This window comes from Arachis stenosperma, chromosome 4, assembly GCF_014773155.1.
Source record: "Arachis stenosperma cultivar V10309 chromosome 4, arast.V10309.gnm1.PFL2, whole genome shotgun sequence".
Classification (NCBI taxonomy): domain Eukaryota; kingdom Viridiplantae; phylum Streptophyta; class Magnoliopsida; order Fabales; family Fabaceae; genus Arachis; species Arachis stenosperma.
In genome coordinates this window covers 115,876,573-115,895,944 of record NC_080380.1, presented here as the reverse complement: position 1 = coordinate 115,895,944, position 19,372 = coordinate 115,876,573, and the positions used below count along the sequence as shown (strand labels likewise).

General features: G+C 37.7%; 1 long non-coding RNA gene and 1 other non-coding gene across 6 annotated transcripts; both read right to left on the bottom strand.

Annotated features, from left to right (window-relative positions):
* Positions 1 to 1,698: 1,698 nt before the first annotated feature.
* Positions 1,699 to 5,479, bottom strand: LOC130973622 (uncharacterized). 5 transcript variants are annotated; one of them, XR_009084203.1, is made up of 9 exons: positions 4,945 to 5,478; positions 4,780 to 4,854; positions 4,558 to 4,669; positions 3,733 to 4,280; positions 3,386 to 3,520; positions 3,066 to 3,202; positions 2,483 to 2,730; positions 2,020 to 2,142; positions 1,699 to 1,937 (listed from the first exon to the last, which is right to left on the bottom strand). It is a non-coding gene; the product is annotated as an uncharacterized LOC130973622 (long non-coding RNA). The 5 variants fall into 5 exon arrangements; XR_009084204.1 differs by having other exon boundaries at positions 3,733 to 4,082; positions 4,945 to 5,476; XR_009084205.1 differs by having other exon boundaries at positions 3,733 to 3,760; positions 4,945 to 5,473.
* A 13,261-nt stretch (positions 5,480 to 18,740) lies between these two features.
* LOC130978538 (small nucleolar RNA R71) lies at positions 18,741 to 18,848 on the bottom strand. Its single transcript, XR_009086163.1, has one exon. It is a non-coding gene; the product is annotated as a small nucleolar RNA R71 (small nucleolar RNA).
* Between the last annotated feature and the right edge of the window lie 524 nt (positions 18,849 to 19,372).

Sequence of the window (19,372 nt, the reverse complement as noted above, 5' to 3'; positions counted from 1 at the left end):
GGATTATCAACAACCATTCTGTGATACATAACAAGGCAATGGCTATGGTGAGCACTCTTTTGATTATCAACAACCACCACCATATGCCTATGAACCCCCTCCTCAACATGACTTTGGACCACCATACTCACAAGCCCTTTACTACCAAAGAACCTCATATAATCCTAACCCTCAACCACCATACCAACCATCTTATGAGCCATATGAACCATATATAAAACCACCCCAATTCCAACCCAATTACTCCTAAGAACCACCACCTCAATATTCACCATCTCCATATCCATCAATCCAAGAGTACTATGATCCTACTTATGAAGCCGAGCGCAACAAGAATCAAGGGATCGTCTTAAGAAAACAGTGGAAAAACTTCATGCAACCCTTCGCCAACTGGATCAAGCGATAATTCGATTACCTTCCCGACGTTTGGACATTCAAGGAACTCCCATAGCTTCATGTGGAGAATCTACTGAAGAACGTGGCATGAAAGAGAAGTTAGAAACTCCGGTGGACAGTGAGCAACACGATTTTGTATTGGAACAATTGGAAGAAGCTACGCCTGCCATTGAAGAGAAAGAAGTGGTTGAAGACTTAGGAGATACGGAACCTCCATGGGAAACTCAAGTCATAGAGCCTCCTTCTAAGACATTTGCAATTGATGTTAAGGAGGGTGTACATCCTCCAAAGCATATCATGGTTGAAGACTTTGAAGGGGATGATCAAGAGATGGATTCAATCATTAATGAATTCTTATCTATATTTGAATCCTCTCCCATTGGACTTGACATGGAGATTAAAGAAGAAGAAGCACAACCTCCCATATCCTTGGTGAACAATGAAAAAGAAATTGAATTGGAAGAAAGCTACCAAGAGTAAGAGGTTGATATTGAAGAAGCTTGCAAAGAGGTGGTAGTTGTCAAAGAAGAACACAAAGGAGTGGAGCTTTCAAGTTCATTAGAAACCCCTCCCCCTAAGTTGCCATCATCCTTCACAACATTCAAGTGGGTAAAATTCATATCCCTTAGCTTTCTAATTCCACTTGAATATGGGCTACTGGAGACGGATGGTCAACTTAGAATTCTTTGTCGCATTAAGAGTAAGAGGAAGATGGTCAGTGGTAAGAATTGTCCTGCAAGGTTCATTATGGTTGGAAGCTTTGAGTTTAAATGCAAAGGTTGGTGTAGACACTACAAGAAAATAAGCTTTCTGCCACGCTTTAAAAGCGTGCCGAAAAGTGCAAAAAAGCGTACCGATAGATTTTCACCACGCTTTTTGAGCTATCGGCACGCTTTTGAAAGGGTCACATCTGCCAACGTGCCGTTGCTCTATCGCCACGCTTTTGTGGATCTATTGGCACGCTTTCTTTTTGGCCACGCTTTCAACTCTTGCTACGCTTAAAAGCATGGCCATAGGTGTTAATCTATCGGTACGCTTTAAAAACGTACCAAAAAGTTCACATATCGCCACGCTTTTGAAGCGTGCCAAGAAAGTTAGTTTTGGCTACGCTATGAAAGCGTACCGATAGAGCACATACAACCACGCTTTTAGGCTTTCCCACTAAAGCCTTTTGCCACGCTTTGAAAGCGTGGTCTATTCCTTTGTCAAATTAAAAAAAAAGGAGAAAATTAGAATACATAATAATAATTAAAAAATTACAATTCTATAATAATAATTAAAAGGAGAAAATTAGAAGGCATAAGAATTGATTTTTTATTGATTTACAATAGAAGTAAATAGAATGGGAATATTAGTCGTTCATAAAACACAGGTTTCCATTACAATTTTCCAAGAAAATATGTATGTGCATCATTGAATTTTCTGACATTTTGCAAAAATGTAACCATTTTGTGACAGTGTAACTCATGCATCAAATATTGCTTGACTTAATTTCTTGATGTACTGCTTTTGGTTCGATTGCCTCGTGCAAGTAAGCCAACCTGCAATATGATCAAGATCAGTAAGTCGAAAGAAAGACCCAGATCAAGTAGTGAGTTTTTTTTAATGTCTAAAGGAGCATACGCTTTAGCTGTTCCAAGAAGAATTTTAATCCGAGCATCCCAAGTGAGAAAACCATACTGCCGCATGGCTCCATGAAGCCATTGCTCTAAATTGCTGTTGTTAACATACTCATAAACTAACAACCTGAAATTCACAGAGAAGCACTAAGGGTTAAAATAGAAATGTTCCCATATGCAGCTCCAATTTCAATCATGAATGCCTTTACCAAGAAATTTCATGCAACAAAATGTTCCAGTAATTAATAGAAGTATTAAATATTCATTTTGTATGATCAGATCCATATAAAAGCAGCCATCAAAAGTCAGACACAAATGGATACAAGTTAAAAGAAAGATAATAATAATAATAATTATGCAGTTAACATTTTGTAATGACTCATTTATCTCCATATAATAATGATAATAACAAAAGTGGAGATCTTGATGTTTAATTAAATGGAATGCAGAACAAAACAATTTGATACCTGTGAATGCCTTCAATGCAATAACCTAGAAGTCTGACTAAGTTCTTGTGCCGCACATGATCAATAGCCTCAACTTCCACTCTAAAAACTAGGACAAAATCCTAAAAACATGAGAAAAAAATATTATTTCATTTAAAGCATGGTACACATCCTTGAATGTCTCCCATTATGCGAGTCGAAACATTGGATTCATCTCCAACTGGCCCATCTTTAGCAAGGCCAAAGTCAGAAAGTTTTGCATTATAGTCCTGTTTACGGCACATGCGAAAAAAGAAAAGGGGAAAATAATTAAAAGATGGTTAGTTTCATTTGATGTACACTATCGTATACATCTATTGTTTTGTCAAATTGAGAAACAAGACATTAATGATCAATGAAAAGAGAATTTGCTAAGCTAGATATAGATACATTCTGTTTTAACAAGCATGTGATGCTGTGATGACCACACTTGCCAATAAATGGTTAAATAGTAAAATACTTATTGCTCCAATTTTAGCATATTTTCATTGTATTACTGACCAGGTCCAATAAAATATTTAACATAAATAAAATGGTATATTTAACATAAATCTATATTACTGACCAGGTCCAATAAAAAATTTGATGTTTTGAAATCACGATAGATGACAGGTTTCTCTGCCTCGTGAAGAAATGCAAGTCCCTTTGCAGCTCCAAATGCAATCTTCATTCTTATGGACCATGGCAATGGAAGCAATATTTCTGAAATATATAAGAGAAACTAATTAATTAGATATACAATAAAAATAAATAAATAGTCGAGTAAAATCATTGGTCTGAAATTACATTCTTAGATATCAAATATTGCAGAACAGAACTTAGCTTTTACAAACATCAACAACAAAGAATAAAGAACACAATTTCAATGTAGAAAGAAATACTAACTGGAGAACAAATTGTTTCCGACACTTCACGGGCCATAAACTCATAAATTAGCACCCTATGTTCATCTTCACAGCAGTATCCAATTAATTTGACTAGATTCGGATGTGATAGCTGCCCCAAAAATATGACTTCTGCCTAGAAAGCAAGCAACCAACCTTAAATCAGTGTCACAGCAAACTAAGTTATATCCAGATAAGTTGATCCGCAGATGTGACCAATAAGCGACATTGAGACATCTATTTAATAAATAGATAATGTAGATTGAAAATTCTATTTAATAAATTTATTACTTTTATTGAAAATTCTATTTAATAAAGGTATAGAAAGTGAGCATATAAGCTTCTTACCATTAGCGCCATCAGTTCAGATTGCAATCTGTTCAATAACAATGGCCACAAAACAATTAAGGAGTTAGAAAGAAACAAGTACTTTAAGATCTTTTTTTACTAGGAACACAAAAGAATCAAAACTCCATTGCGAAAACTCAACCCATAAAAAAGAACGTGCTTTCTTGATAGAATAATGTAATAAAGATGAAACAATACATCTTTAAAGGAAAAGACAAAGAACAAGAAGGAATTCATGATTTCAAATAACAGAAGTTCTCCTTTTCTAATGTTATATGGTAAGGGCTGCATCTGAAGTATGTTAGGCCGAGCAATATTGACCTGTACTTCACCCTGACTTCTATATCCAGCTGCATTAGAGAAAATATAACAAAAATATATTCCATTGATTTAAGTAAGATGTTAGACACTTCACATACAAAAATTAGCTCAACTACTAACTAAGATGTCTAAAATCAGTGCACCTGGCCCTAGTACTACTAGAGACGAAGTGCCAACACAAAATTGAACTGGTTCCAGCATCTTACTGATCACCTAATACGACAATCCTAGCAATTAGAACAAGAAGGAAAATAATAAATTGTTTGTTTCAAACAGAATAGAGTTCTACAAAATAGTTGAGAAGTCAATGCTCAAAGTAGTCATGTCAAAAGTGCTCAAAGTTTCACCTTAGCAAATATTACATGATTCTACATTTATGACATGTTTAAAACAAACTCCTAGAGTAGGGAAAAAATAGACTTGTACTTTGTAAGATGATGAATCAAGTAGTTAGGAAGTCAAACAAATCTTAAAAGCAATCAACCAACACAAACTCAAACATACCGAAGATGCAGCTTTATTTTCGTGTTTTCTAACACCATTAGCAGTTGATTTCCCAACCTTTGAACACCTTTTGATGCACCCACTGAAACTGCCTTAGCAGACTCAAATGATTCTAAGCACAAATATTGCATGGGAAAGAAAATAAACATAAGAATACTCATGTTAATCATTAACCCTGAGCAACAAAGTGGATTAAGAATGAGCTATGATGCAAAACCCTACCTTGTAAGGGATAAATCTGACCTTCCCAGGGTGATTATACAAAGATGAAAGATCAGAAAAAAGAGATGGAGCTCCCTGAAGAGAATACAAAAAAAAAAAAAATCACAATCAACTTCGAAAAACCTGAATGAGGTATAATTTAAAGCTAAAAAGAAACTTAAATACCTTAGTTAGGAGAGGCCTAATGTAATTATATGCTGCGGCTCTAAATTTGTCACCTTGCAAAAAATCTAGAGGTATTCTCTACCAAACGAGATTCAGCAACGCGACGGGTGCTAAACCACGGAGGGAGGAGCGGCGATTGAGGGTTTGCGAAATAGAGTGAGCAACGATTGAGGTTCCAAATCCAACGAGGGTTTGCGAGACAGAGACCACTGAGGGAGTAGGAGGGCACGCCGAGACAGAGACCACTGATGGTGCGTGGACGGAGCAGCACCGATGGAGGGTTCCGAATCTAACGAGGGTTGCGTCAATGGTGCGAGGGTTGGGTACGAGAGACCGTCGACAAACAGCTGGGTGCGAGAAATCGTTGATAGTGCAGGGTTGGGTGCGACAGAGAGAGGGATGGGTGCGAGGGTTAGATGAAGGGCTGGGTGTGAGGGTTAGATGAACATGGCGGCAAGCTGTGTGGTGTGACGGTCTTGGCGATGGGCAGTGATGAGTGCGACGGCTTGCTGGGTGTGACGGCTTGCTTTTAGGTTATCTTCTAGGTTAAAAATGAATTTTGAAATAAAAGTGAAGTGTATGAGCAGTTATAACTTCTATAGGTTAAAAGTTAACTTAGAAAAAAAGTGAAGTGTGTAAAAAATAGGATGGCACTTTATGGGTACGCTTTTGTAGGGTGCCTATCTAAACACAGTATATGGGCACGCTTTAAAAATGTAACTGTTAGGAAAAAATTAGTCACGCTTTTAAAGCGTGCCAATTTCTCTCTATGGGTACGCTTTTCAAGCGTGGCAATAAGAAAGTGTGGCCAAATTTCAAATAAATGGCCACCTCGTAAAAGCGTGCCAATTTTTCTCTATGGCCACGCTTTTCAAGCGTGGCAAGAAAAAGCGTGGCCAAATCACAAATAAGTGGCCACCCTCGCAAAAGCGTGCCCATAGACCACTTTTGGGTACGCTTTAAAAGCGTAGCAAGAAAAAAGTGTACCAAGAGGCCTTTTTTCTTGTAGTGAGAGCTCAACTAAATGGGTCTAGGAAGTTGTTTGGCTGCTTTAGTGAGAATTCAAATTGCCTGCCACCCGGTTGGAACACTAATGATCAACAAGAAGACGGGTGCAAAAGCAAGGTTTGGGACCCCAGAATTCAATCTAGAAATCAATACTCTTGGGGCCTTGTCACTTGCTTTAGCTTACTTGAAGGCTTTCTGCGCCTAGTTTGGGATCCCGGAGGCTGTGGAAATTCCAAATACTGGTGGAGATTCCTGGATGAATACAAGCACAAGCCACCATAACAAGGAGCTCACCAGAATGTCCAACTTAAGGACTTTAACTAAAAGTACTAGATGGGAGACAACCCACCATGGTATGATCGTTCCTTTTTCAGTTTTAATTTTAGTCTGTTTTGTTTGTTTTTGAGCTTTGATTGAACCTAGAATCATGCATAGCATTCATATTAAGCATTGCATTTTGCATACTGCATTATAAAAAAAGAGTGAAGCGCATCCCACGCGTGCGCGTGCCCTACGCGCACGCGTCACATACAACGCTTAACCTTACAGAGAGTTACACGGGAGCGCGGCTAGAGGCGTGCTTTAGGCATAAACACGCCCACGCGGACGCATCCCTGACGCATACGCGCCGTTTGAAAAATCAGCCACCCATGCGTACGCGTCAACGACGCGCACACGTGCCTTGCAAATTCGACGTAAAAGGTATATTGGCCGAAAGTTGTGCTGGCCGGGTGCGGGCACTATGCCCAAGGCACAAAATCACCCACGCGTATGCGTAACTGACGCGTGCACGCCATTTTTAAATTCTGACCACTCACGCGTACGCGTGGGCGACGCTTACGCGTCACATGGTTAATGCGGTTTTCACGCGCGCGCGTCGCTCCCCGTTTCAACATTCTTACTCCTTTCTTCTCTCCTTTCTACTTCTTTCTTCCTTCTTTTCTTACTTTCTTCTTCTTCATCTCTTTGACTTCTCATCCCTCTTCACTTTCATTCTATTTCATTTAATTTATTTGCATACTTTCATTCTTTGCATTATTTTCATTGGTGTTGGAAATTTATTTGGGTCATTATTTTCTATATTTTGTTTGTGGATTGTTAATGACTTGTTTAACAATTATATATTATTTTTATGGGGTTGCTTGCATGTTTAAATTAATACTTTCCATACCTTATTTAACACGCATGCTATGTGTTTGTGAAAACGCCCATATGGCATTGTGCACTATTTTTGGATTTCTTTTAATCTACTATTCTATATGCTTGCTTTTCACAAAACCCTTTCTCTATTTTATTAATTTTTATATAATTGTTATTACAAGCATATTGTTAGTTTGGAAGACTTGGTAATCTACATTGGACATTGAATGCTTGATATATGCTACTCATGCCTTTGCCGGCATGCCAATAAACACCTTGCATTTAACTGTCTTCACATGCACTTGCTATATTTCTATTGATGACTTTCACATGTATTCATGACCATGTGTTAACGTCATTCTTCTTTACTATGCATTGATCACCACCTTTCCTGTTCTCTTCCTTACTCTAACCCTTAGCTTTAATAGTTACTTTCTTTTTCCCTTTTCAGGGTGGCCACCAAGAAGGGTAAAGAGAAAGCTACTCCCAAACCACCGGCAAGGAAAGGAACAAAAAGAGCACCAGCTGAGGAACCACAACCCCCATCCACTTGTACATCTTAGCATGCACCGAGGACGGTGCAATCTTTAAGTGTGAGGAGGTCGATACCGATCTCCACGGGTTAGTTACTCTTTTCTGAACACCAATATTCTATTTTCTTTGTTTGTTCATCGTTGCATTGCATAATAGATTGCATGTGTAGTTGATTGTTTGCATTTAAGTACTACTTAGTCCAAAAATAATAAGTTTCTTTTTAAGACCATATTTTTGAACATTTTCACGAATCTAAATTATAAAATAAAAAAATTAATTAAAATTTTCTATGTGTTAAATTTGTTTGAAGATTGTGAATTGGAACATGGTTTTTGAGCTAAAGAACACACAACCCGTGAGATTTTGAGCTTAACTGCATGGTTACATTATTTAACCATAATATTTTATTCTTGTGTGTTTTCTTCTCTATAATTGCAATCTTTGATTTGTTCCATTCTATATGTCCATTATTAAGTGTATTTACATGCTTGCATATGATTGAGGCCATTATTTGTATTTTTGCTCACTTATCCCAAATAAACCTACCTTTTATGTCACCCTTGTTAGCCACTTTGAGCTTTTTAATCCCCTTCTGTTTTATAACCACATTACTAGCCTTAAGAAGAAAAACAAATTAAAAATCCCAAGTTGAATCCTTGGTTATCTTAAGATGGATATTGTGTATAATTTAAGTATGGGGAATTTTATGGGAACATGGGATGATAAAAAAAGTAGGGAATTAAATTGAATATGTTATTTGAAAATCTGGAAAGCATGCTCATGTGAAATCAAAATAATTAAATTACCATGTGTATTGATAAAAAAAAAAGAAAAAAATTTTTAAATAAGGGGATACAAAAAAATATATATTACCCCAAATGCAAAATAAAAAGAATCAATGTACATGGGACAAACTTCAAAAATAAGTTTGATACATGAGCATGTAATACAAAAGTGGGAAAATTTTGGATAGCTAGGTAAAGCATTTTAAATTATATAAAGTATGTATATGTTAGGTGAGATCTTAGACTAATCAAGGATTCACTTTGTTAGCTCACTTAGCCTTATATATGTATCCTTACCTTTACCTCAGCCCCATTACAACCCTAAAAAGACCTCATGATGTTTGCATTAGTATGCTAAATATTTGTTGATTGGTTAGATGAAGAACAAGGTTTAGAAAGCATGACTAGGGAAGAGTAGAGTGATTGACCCTAGACACTTGAGCGATTAGAGTGATATACACTACCAGTGATATACACTACCTCAATTTCTTATGCTTATGCCTTGATGACATGTTGACCCATATTTTCTTGACTATGTGTACTACACATACTTTAAATCATTTGTTTTGGCATAATGCATGATTTGTGAAGTTCGATTGTGACCTTGCCTATTTTTACATTTCTGGAAAATTTTCAAGTTCTAAGGGCAATGTTTGCTATGTTACATGACAACTAACTCTTTTTCAACTAACTTCTTTTCTTTTCTTCAGTACATAGCAACCATGTTTTCATACTTTTACGTTAAATTGGAAATGTGACTAACTTTGATTGGTGTTATGGATTGGATTGTGATTTTTAGTTGGCTTTGTTTCGTAATTTCACTCACACATCCAACCAATTCTCCTTTCATCTTCCACTTTATATACTTGGTTATTCACCTAAGTCTTATGCTATTTGATACTTGCTTGTATAATATCTGTTTCATTGCCTTGTGATTCTATTCCTCATACCCACTTTTCTTTGCTCTTTTTCAAGATAACTGATAAAAAGAGAAAGGGAAAGGCCACTGTAACAACCCGAGTAAGAGAGGCAGAACCAGACAAACTACTAAAACTACAGATGAACCACATTCTGAGAGACAGATCGGTAGGAAAGATTAGATTAATCAAAGAACACCTCCTATAGATTCGTCCAAGTTCTCCAACCTCTACTCGGAATTGAAGTTTCCTGCCTTTTAGAAACGCATACTGCATGTTGAGAGAAAACTCCAACTCCCCGTTGAGCTTATGATGTTTACTGATGATCAGATTGAGTAGCGAGAATGTTCGTTTCTAGATAGGGAACTGATTGAGGTAAACACTTCTTGGGTCTGTGAGTTCTACGCAAATTATTACACGGGTGCCCTCGATGCGGTTTTCCTCAGAGGCAAGCAGATTTTGGTGAGTGAGGAAGACTTAGAGGAGATCCTCCACTTTCCACCTAAGACTAGTGAAAACGATGATTATGAAAAGGAGAAGGGTGAGCAGAAAATGATGACTTTCGATTGGTACAAGGTGATGGAAGTGATTGCCAAGCCTGGGAGTAGCTGGACTTATGGGGCAAACAAGACAGTCCCCAAGGGTATCTCAATAAATGCCTTGACTATAGAGCCTCAGATATGGCAACAGATCCTCTCCAATTACGTGATGTCGAGTACCCATGAGACTGAACTCATAGCTGATATGGCAGTATTGATATGGTATGTTTTGGAGGGTAAATAGCTTTACTTTCCAAGATTCATTAGGAAGTACATGGGGAGGGCTTACTATGTTGGCAACCTCGCCTTCTCGTGCTTAATCACTCATCAATTAACTTTGAAGGAAGAAGTTGTCTAGGAGGACATTGATGAGAGACTAACAATCATCGGAAGCAAGAAGAACATACCCCATGGCAACTGGTACAAGTCTCAGCCATCCACCGGACGTAGAGGCCGCAGCCAGGCAGCATCTACATTTGAAGCAAGCACCTCAGCAGCAGCAGCAGAACCACCACCAGTACCACATCCCGTAGCACCACCATCACCATCATCACAGCCGATTCACCATCTGGTCTAGAGACTCTTTGAGGAGATAGCTCGCTTGGAGCGACGCTCCAAGCGATGCTATGAGAACATCAAGCGTTAGAATCGGGACTGGGACCCGATGATCAAGGAGCTGGATACTCCCTCAGAGTAGAGCAAAAATGAGGATCCACCAGCTGGCGGTGGAGATGATGAGGACGACTCCTTCCATTCTATGTAGCATGGAAGACCATGCAAATTTTTAAGTGTGGGGAGGTCGACCGACTAGATCAGCTGTTTGGTGAAAATTTTTCCTTCTAAACACTTCTATTTTTATTGTTATTATGCTTTTCAGATATTTGTTTATATATTTTGGTATTTTGATGAGTACCTTTTAATTTATTGCACTTTTTATTTGTAGTTTGTATATAATTTAGATACTTATTCTGTGAATTTGGTAAATTAATAAATAATTAACTAATAAATTAATTATGAGCCAGAAAAATTAGGAAATTAAATTTTATAATTTGAAGAAGTAAAAATATTGAAATATTTGATTTTTTAACACTAATTTTGAAGATTTTTTCCCAAAACCTGATCAACAGGCTAAAGAACCGGACCTATATTGGGTCCAAGGCCCAACATATACATATGCCACACTTGAGCTTTTCAGCTCATAACACAAAGAGAAGGGGGGAGCACGTTGAAGGAGAAGGAGAACCCTAACCCTTTTTACTTCCAAATTTCAATCTTTCATATCTTTCAATCTAAAGTTCCGATTGACGAGCCATCTACGGCCACGCATTTGTCTTGGAATTTTCTTCAAATCTATTCAATTAAAGTGGTGAAAAATTTGAATTTCTCACCCAGTTATTCCCTTCTTATATTTTCATGATTTTGGGTATTGCATATTGGGTTTCATCTAATTGTCTGTGGGCAAGGGTAAGAAACCATGATTCCCTTGTAATTTGTCAATTTTATGAAGTTAGAGGATTGAAATTTGTGTATGTACATGAAATTATATGAATTAGGTTGAGTATATGTGAAGTGATGACAAATTGGTGAATTAAAAAAAAGTTGTGGTGATTGAAGCTTATGGAGTTGATTTGGAACCCTTGGAAGCTTGTCAAGTGGGCTTTGAGGGCTTGGAAAATTGTGCAAATAAGGTTTTCTAGTGCTTTGTGGTTTGGGAGAAAATCAGCCAAGGTATAATTTTGATTTCCTGTAGTTAATCTCTAATGTTACGTAAAAACTTAGGATAGTTTCCATAAGATAGATGATAAACCACTATTTTATGGTTTATCTTGTGCTAATTTGGGTGGTTTTTATCAACTCTTTACTCACTTATTCACATGATTTGCATGATTTTACAATTCCTTCCCAATTTTATTCTATGGTTGAAAACTTGCTTCCTGGACATCTAAATTATATATTTTTAGTTCCCCTTTATACCATTCGATGCCATGATCTGTGCGTTGAGTGTTTTCAGCTTTATAGGGCAGGAATGGCTTAGAGGATGGAAAGGAAGCTTGCAAAAATGGAAGGAAAGCAAGGAAACAAAGGAGCTTATCAGCAAGGAGCGACGCGGGCGCACACCTGGTGCGTACGCGCAACAGGCAACGAGGACAATCGACGTGCGCACGCACCTGGCGCGCACGCGTGACATGCGTGACGTACAGCAGTTGCAGAAAAATACTAGGGGCGATTTCGAGCCGAGTTTGGACCCAATTTTTGGCCCAGAAACACAGACTAGAGCCAGGAAACAGTAGAAACTCGACACACATTCTCATTACGCAGAGTTTTAGTTTAGTTTTTGTATCTTAGAGAAAATTTTACTCCTTCCTCTAGGATTCTTCACATTCATAGTTTTAGAGTTTCATGCTTTTGCTTTTGGATACTGAGAAGAATCATTACCTCTGTGGAAGTTTTATTATTCTAGTTTGTTTTCTTATTCCTTTACTTTTTACTACCCATTAACACTGTTTGGATAAGTATGTTGCATTTTGGGATTTATTAATGCAGAGTATTATTTTTATTTTTAATTGATTTTCAATTATTGTTTATCATGTCTTCCTTTTATTCCCTTTTTAATTCTGTGAAAGTTATATTCATGTTAATGGAGTAGTCTCCTAACCTGATTAGGAGTTGATTAAGAGGAGAACCATGAGTTGGAATACTCAAGTGTTAATCTTAATTGGAAGTTGTTGGCTGACAACTCTAGTCTCTGACTCTAATCCTTCTTAGGAAAGGATTAGGACCTGTGATATAGTTGGTTAGTTAGTTACTTGACTTTTCCTTATTAATTAAGGGATGACCCAGTAGAACAACAACCTTTTATTATTACACTTGGAAAAATTCGACAAGGATAGAAATTCCAATTAATTTTCTCCTAGTCAAGGCTTTTAATTGAATTATATAAATTCTCTCGTTAATTTTAGTTGCTCAATTTTACAATTATTTATTTTTCTGTTTCTCAAACTCAAAATTTCTGGAAAAACCACTAACCAATAAGCTGCACTCTTTTGTCAACTCGTTGAGAGATGACTTGGGTTTCAACTCCCAGTATTTTGTTCTTAATTTTGTGACAACTCTTTTCTAAATTGAGAAGCATATTTTAGCCGGTTGAGAACTGTACTTGCAATGTATTTCTTACATTAATTTCTTAATCGGCCAATTTTCACTGCGTCAATAGACTTGAATGGTTTGAATGGTTGGATTTGATGAACTTAGCGTGTATATACTCATATCGGTGATGCTAATAATGATTGGTGAGTATATGAATGCCATTGGTGGAATTATATGTAAAACTGATTTGAATGAGTTGAAGTGTTAAGGGGTTGGAATGATGATTGGCAAGTAAATGATTATGTGAGCTTGTGTAGGAATGAATTGTGTTGGTTCGGTTATGATTTGGTTGGTTTTGGATTGGAAATTTTGGAAAACATAAGGTTTTGAGTTTTTGGTAAAAACACAATTTTTAACAAACTTTGACGCACTGTAACTTGACCCTCGAACCCTCAAATTTGGAAAAACTTGTCTTAAATAAAAATTGGGTCCGAGTAGTTTATGACGTTTAAAGAACGGACAAAAAAATGATTTTCAACAAAAAAGTTATGCGTGTTTGAAGTTTAGGTAAAAAAAAACAAAATTCTGTAGAAATTGCTAAAAACCAGAAATTCTGGTATATGTGCCCACGCATTGTAACACCCTAACTACCAAAGCTCACGCTTCCGGCTGCGCGACTGTGATAGCTCGGACATTACGACGATACTTATACTATTTAATACTAAAATATGAGCCTGTTTAAATCTTTAAACCACAAAACTACTCCCAAAAATACCTTTGCTATACAACATACATCCATACATACCATACAACTTACACAAACTCATAAAGGATACATCTATATAGATACATATATTTATAAATAATATTACAAGCAGTGTCCAATACAAATCCTATCCCTCTTACAGAATATCTCAAGATAAGGGCGAGGGTACAATAAATAATAATCTAAAGCAATACAAGGCATTTTAACAACAACAAAATAAACTCTTCGTGACTTCTGCGCCCATATCCTGAAAGGGAAAAAATGTAGGGGGGTGAGAACATCATCCTTGAAAGGGTTCTCAGTAGAGGGTTTTTGGGAATTACTGTAATAGGATACGTGAAGATAACCGCACCAGTGATTAATAACCGTCTTATGCCTCTTTTCAAAAACAACGGTTTTCAATAAAAGTAAAGTCGGAAATCTTTTCTGAAAGAGGATCCATTCAATTCTCAACAACTCAAAAGCCTTTCAAAACGGTTTATCTATGCTGAAACAAAATAGCCTTTTCATATTTTATTCCAAACCAGAAACATAAAACCGAATCCAACTATCGGTTCATCTCATTCCAACCACGGCCCTAGGTCCAAACAATCCAACCATCAACCAATTACCACAGTCCAACAGAGTCTCAATAGCAAACACAAATAGGAAGATGTAAGCACAAACGAACAGTTATTGCAAGTAGAACAATTAGCAATTAATCACATAGGCAAACCAAGTATAATATGCACACCCAAACAATGTCACATAAATGCATATGATGCATGCCTGTCCCTAGTGGCTGATGATATCATCTATCGGTTATAGAGCCAACCCGACAAGTCCTGGTAGCTAACCATTCGACTGTCCCTCTGTTGTGCATCCCCAACTCGAGTTATACTCATCATAAACTTGATCATAATCATGATCCACATCCATCACCTTTACTGGTGAATATTTACAGGGGCAAGCTCATCCGGGACTTTCACAGTGCCCGGCCACACTTACAACATAGGGTCAGCAAAGTCTCGAGCCTCCACCTGGAGCACGTGGTGGCTAGCCACTGCTTTCTCCCAGGGATCTCGTGCCTCTGATAGTGGAAGTGCGAATCACAATTATCAATAATTCAGCATATACATGCATTCATTCTCATTCATGGATCAACATCCATCTCAGCCATCCGGCTCACGATTCAGTCCAGAACCAGCCAATATTCATATCATACACAGCCATTCTGGCTCACGGTTCAATTCATAGCATACACAGCCATTCTGGCTCACGGTTCAATCCAGAACCAGCCAATATTCTTAATCATACGCAGCCATTCCGGCCCATAACAAAACAGCACTTCCACCATCCAACATCATCAAATTCATAAAATCGGCATTTAAGCCATAAATCACTTTTTCTCAAATCGTTTCACTTTGAAATCAAGTTTCAACTCTCTTCAGCCTTGGCTTTAGAAATCTCGTTTCTCAAATCATCTTAGGCTCATAAGCCAAATTTACTCAAAGTGAGTTCCCTTTTTAAAACAAAGCCGCTCTCGGCATCCTCTTTCCAAAACTTCCAAAACCTTGGAAAATTAAAGATTCATTTTGGGAATGATGAGCGGATAATTTATACGCTTTTTGGCATTGTTTTTAGTATGTTTTTAGTATATTTGGTTTAGTTTTTAGTATATTTTTATTAGTTTTTAGTTAAAATTCACTTTTCTGGACTTTACTATGAGTTTGTGTGTTTTTCTGTGATTTCAGGTATTTTCTGGCTGAAATTGAGGGACCTGAGCAAAAATCTGATTCAGAGACTGAAAAGGACTGCATATGCTGTTGGATTCTGACCTCACTGCATTCGAAGTGGATTTTCTCAGAAGCCCAATTGGCGCGTTCTCAACGGCGTTGGAAAGTAGACATCCTGGGCTTTCCAGCAATATATGATAGTCCATACTTTGCCCAAGATTTGATGGCCCAAACTGGCGTTCAAAGTCACCCTCAGAATTCCCAGCGTTAAACGCCGGAACTGGCACAAGAATGGGAGTTAAACGCCCAAACTGGCACCAAAGCTGGCGTTTAACTCCAAGAAGAGTCTCTACACGAAAAATGCTTTATTGCTCAGCCCAAGCACACACCAAGTGGGCCCGAAAGTGGATTTTTATGTCATTTACTCATCTTTGTAACCCTTAGGCTACTAGTTTCCTATAAGTAGGACCTTTTACTATTGTATTTTCATCTTTTGATCATGTTTTGATGATTGAACCCTCTTTGGGAGGCTGGCCATTCGGCCATGCCTAGACCTTGTTCTTATGTATTTTCAACGGTGGAGTTTCTACACACCATAGATTAAGGTGTGGAGCTCTGCTGTACCTCGAGTATTAATGCAATTACTATTGTTCTTCTATTCAATTCCGCTTGTTCTTGTTCTAAGATATCACTTGTTCTTCAACTTGATGAATGTGATGATCCGTGACACTCATCATCATTCTCACCTATGAACGTGTGACTGACAACCACCTCCGTTCTACCTTCGATTGGGTGAATATCTCTTGGATTCTTTAACCGGAATCTTCGTGGTATAGGCTAGAACTGATGGCGGCATTCAAGAGAATCCGGAAGGTCTAACCTTGTCTGTGGTATTCTGAGTAGGATTCAATGATTGAATGACTGTGACGTGCTTCAAACTCCTGAGGGCGGGGCGTTAGTGACAGACGCAAAAGAATCACTGGATTCTATTCTGGCCTGATTGAGAACCGACAGATGGATAGCCGTGCCGTGACAGGGTGCGTTGAACATTTCCAATGAGAGGATGGGAGGTAGCCACTGACAACGGTGAAACCCTTGCTTAAGCTTGCCATGGAAAGAAGTAAGAAGGATTGGAAGAAGACAGTAGGAAAGCAGAGAGACGGAAGGGAAGGCATCTTCATACGCTTATCTGAAGTTCCTACCAATGAAGTACATAAGTATCTCTATCTTTATCTTTATGTTTTATTCGTTCATCACCATACCCATTTGAGTCTGCCTGACTAAGATTTACAAGGTGACCATAGCTTGCTTCATACCAACAATCTCTGTGGGATCGACCCTTACTCGCGTAAGGTTTATTACTTGGACGACCCAGTACACTTGCTGGTTAGTTGTGCGAAGTTGTAGTGATCACAATTTCGTGCACCAAGTTTTTGGCGCCGTTGCCGGGGATTGTTTTGTGTATGGACAACTGACGGTTCATCTTGTTGCTTAGATTAGGTATTTTTCAGAATTCTTAAGAGTGAATTCTAGTGTTTCAAGGTGATGATTTCACCATCACCAAAGCTGATTGATTATCATCAATTTAGCTCTTGAATGCAATGTCCTGCTGAAACTTGGCTATCCATGTCTAAATCCTTTAGACTAAAGCTTTAGACTAACAGTGCATGATTCCTGGAATTCTCATTAAGAATTTTGATACCTTTATTTTCTTTTTCTACTTAATTTTCGAAGAAAAAATAACACAAAAAAATTACAAAACCATAAAAAACCAAAAATATTTTATGTTTCTTGTTTGAGTCTAGTGTCTAATTTTAAGTTTGGTGTCTTGCATGCATTGTTTATTTGATCTTGGTTCTATTTTCAAGTCAATAGTACAGGGAACTGAAGATTCAGAACATGCAGCAGAGGAATTACACAGAAAAAGCTGGGCATTCAAAACGCCCAGTGAAGAAGGACAGACTGGCGTGTAAACGCCAGCCAGGGTGCCTGGTTGGGCGTTTAACGCCCAAAAATGTAGTGCATTGGGCGTTAAACGCCAGAATGTGCACCATTCTGGGCGTTTAACGCCAGGATGGCACAAGGGGGAGGATTTTGTTTTCAAATCAATTTTTTTCAAGTTTTCAAAGTTCTTCAAAATCAAATCTTTTTCAAATCATATCTTTTCAATCAAATGTTTTCAAAATCAATTTCTTTCCTTTTTTTCAAAGATACTTGCTATCAATTAATGATTTGATTCAACATTTCAAGTGTGTTGCCTTTTCTGTTGAGAAAGGTTTAATGTTTGAATCATATCTTTTCTTGTTAGCCAAGTCATTAATTTTAAAATCAAATCTTTTTAAAATTGTTTTCAAATCATATCTTTTCCATCATATCTTTTTAAAAGCATAACTTTTCAACCATATCTTTTTACTCACATCTTTTTCAAAATAGTTTTTAATCATACATTTTTTATTTCTAATTTCAAAATCTTTTTCAAAAATTACTTGATTTCTTTCCCACTCTTGATTTTCGAAAATCAATTAAAGTTTTTCAAAATGTTTTCAAAATCTTTCACTTAATTTTCAAAAATTTCTTCCTCTCTTCTCACATCCTTCTATTAATGGAGTACCACTACTTCTCAATGCACAATTCGAACTCTATCTTACTAAGTTCGAATTCTTCTACCTCTTCCTTCTAATTTTCTTTTCCTCTGACACCTCAAGGAATCTCTATACTGTGACATAGAGGATTCCACATTTTCTTGTTCTATTCTCTTTCATATGAGCAGGGACAAAGACAAAGGCATTCTTGTTGAAGCTGACCCTGAACCCGAAAGGACCTTGAAGCGAAAGCTAAGAGAAGCTAAGGCACAACTCTCTGTAGAGGACCTAACAGAAATCTTCAAAGAAGAAGAAACCATGGCAGCCGAAAACAACAACAATGCCAACAATGCAAGGAAGGTGCTGGGTGACTTTACTGCACCTACTCCCGATTTCTATGGGAGAAGCATCTCTATCCCTGCCATTGGAGCAAACAACTTTGAGCTTAAGCCTCAATTAGTTTCTCTAATGCAACAGAATTGCAAGTTCCATGGACTTCCACTGGAAGATCCTCATCAGTTCTTAGCTGAATTCTTGCAAATCTGTGACACTGTCAAGACTAATGGGGTTGACCCTGAGGTCTACAGACTTATGCTATTCCCTTTTGCTGTAAGAGACAGAGCTAGGACATGGTTGGACTCACAACCTAAAGAAAGCCTGGACTCATGGGAAAAGCTAGTCAATGCCTTCTTGGCAAAGTTCTTTCCACCTCAAAAATTGAGTAAGCTTAGAGTGGAAGTCCAAACCTTCAGACAGAAGGATGGGGAATCCCTCTATGAAGCTTGGGAAAGATACAAACAATTAATCAGAAAGTGCCCCTCTAATATGCTTTCTGAATGGAGCATCATAGGTATTTTCTATGATGGTCTCTCTGAACTATCCAAGATGTCTTTGGATAGCTCTGCTGGAGGATCTCTTCATCTGAAGAAGACGCCTACAGAAGCTCAAGAGCTAATTGAAATGGTTGCAAATAACCAATTCATGTACACTTCTGAAAGGAATCCTGTGAACAATGGGACAAATCAGAAGAAAGGAGTTCTTGAGATTGATACTCTGAATGCCATATTGGCTCAGAATAAAATATTGACTCAACAAGTCAATTTGATTTCTCAAAGTCTGTCTGGAATGCAAAATGCACCAAGCAGTACTAAGGATGCTTCATCTGAAGAAGAAGCTTATGATCCTGAGAACCCTTCAATGGAAGAGGTGAATTACCTAGGAGAACCCTATGGAAACACCTATAATTCTTCATGGAGAAATCATCCAAATTTCTCATGGAAGGATCAACAGAGACCTCAACAAGGTTTCAACAACAATAATGGTGGAAAAAATAGGTTTAGCAATGGCAAGCCTTT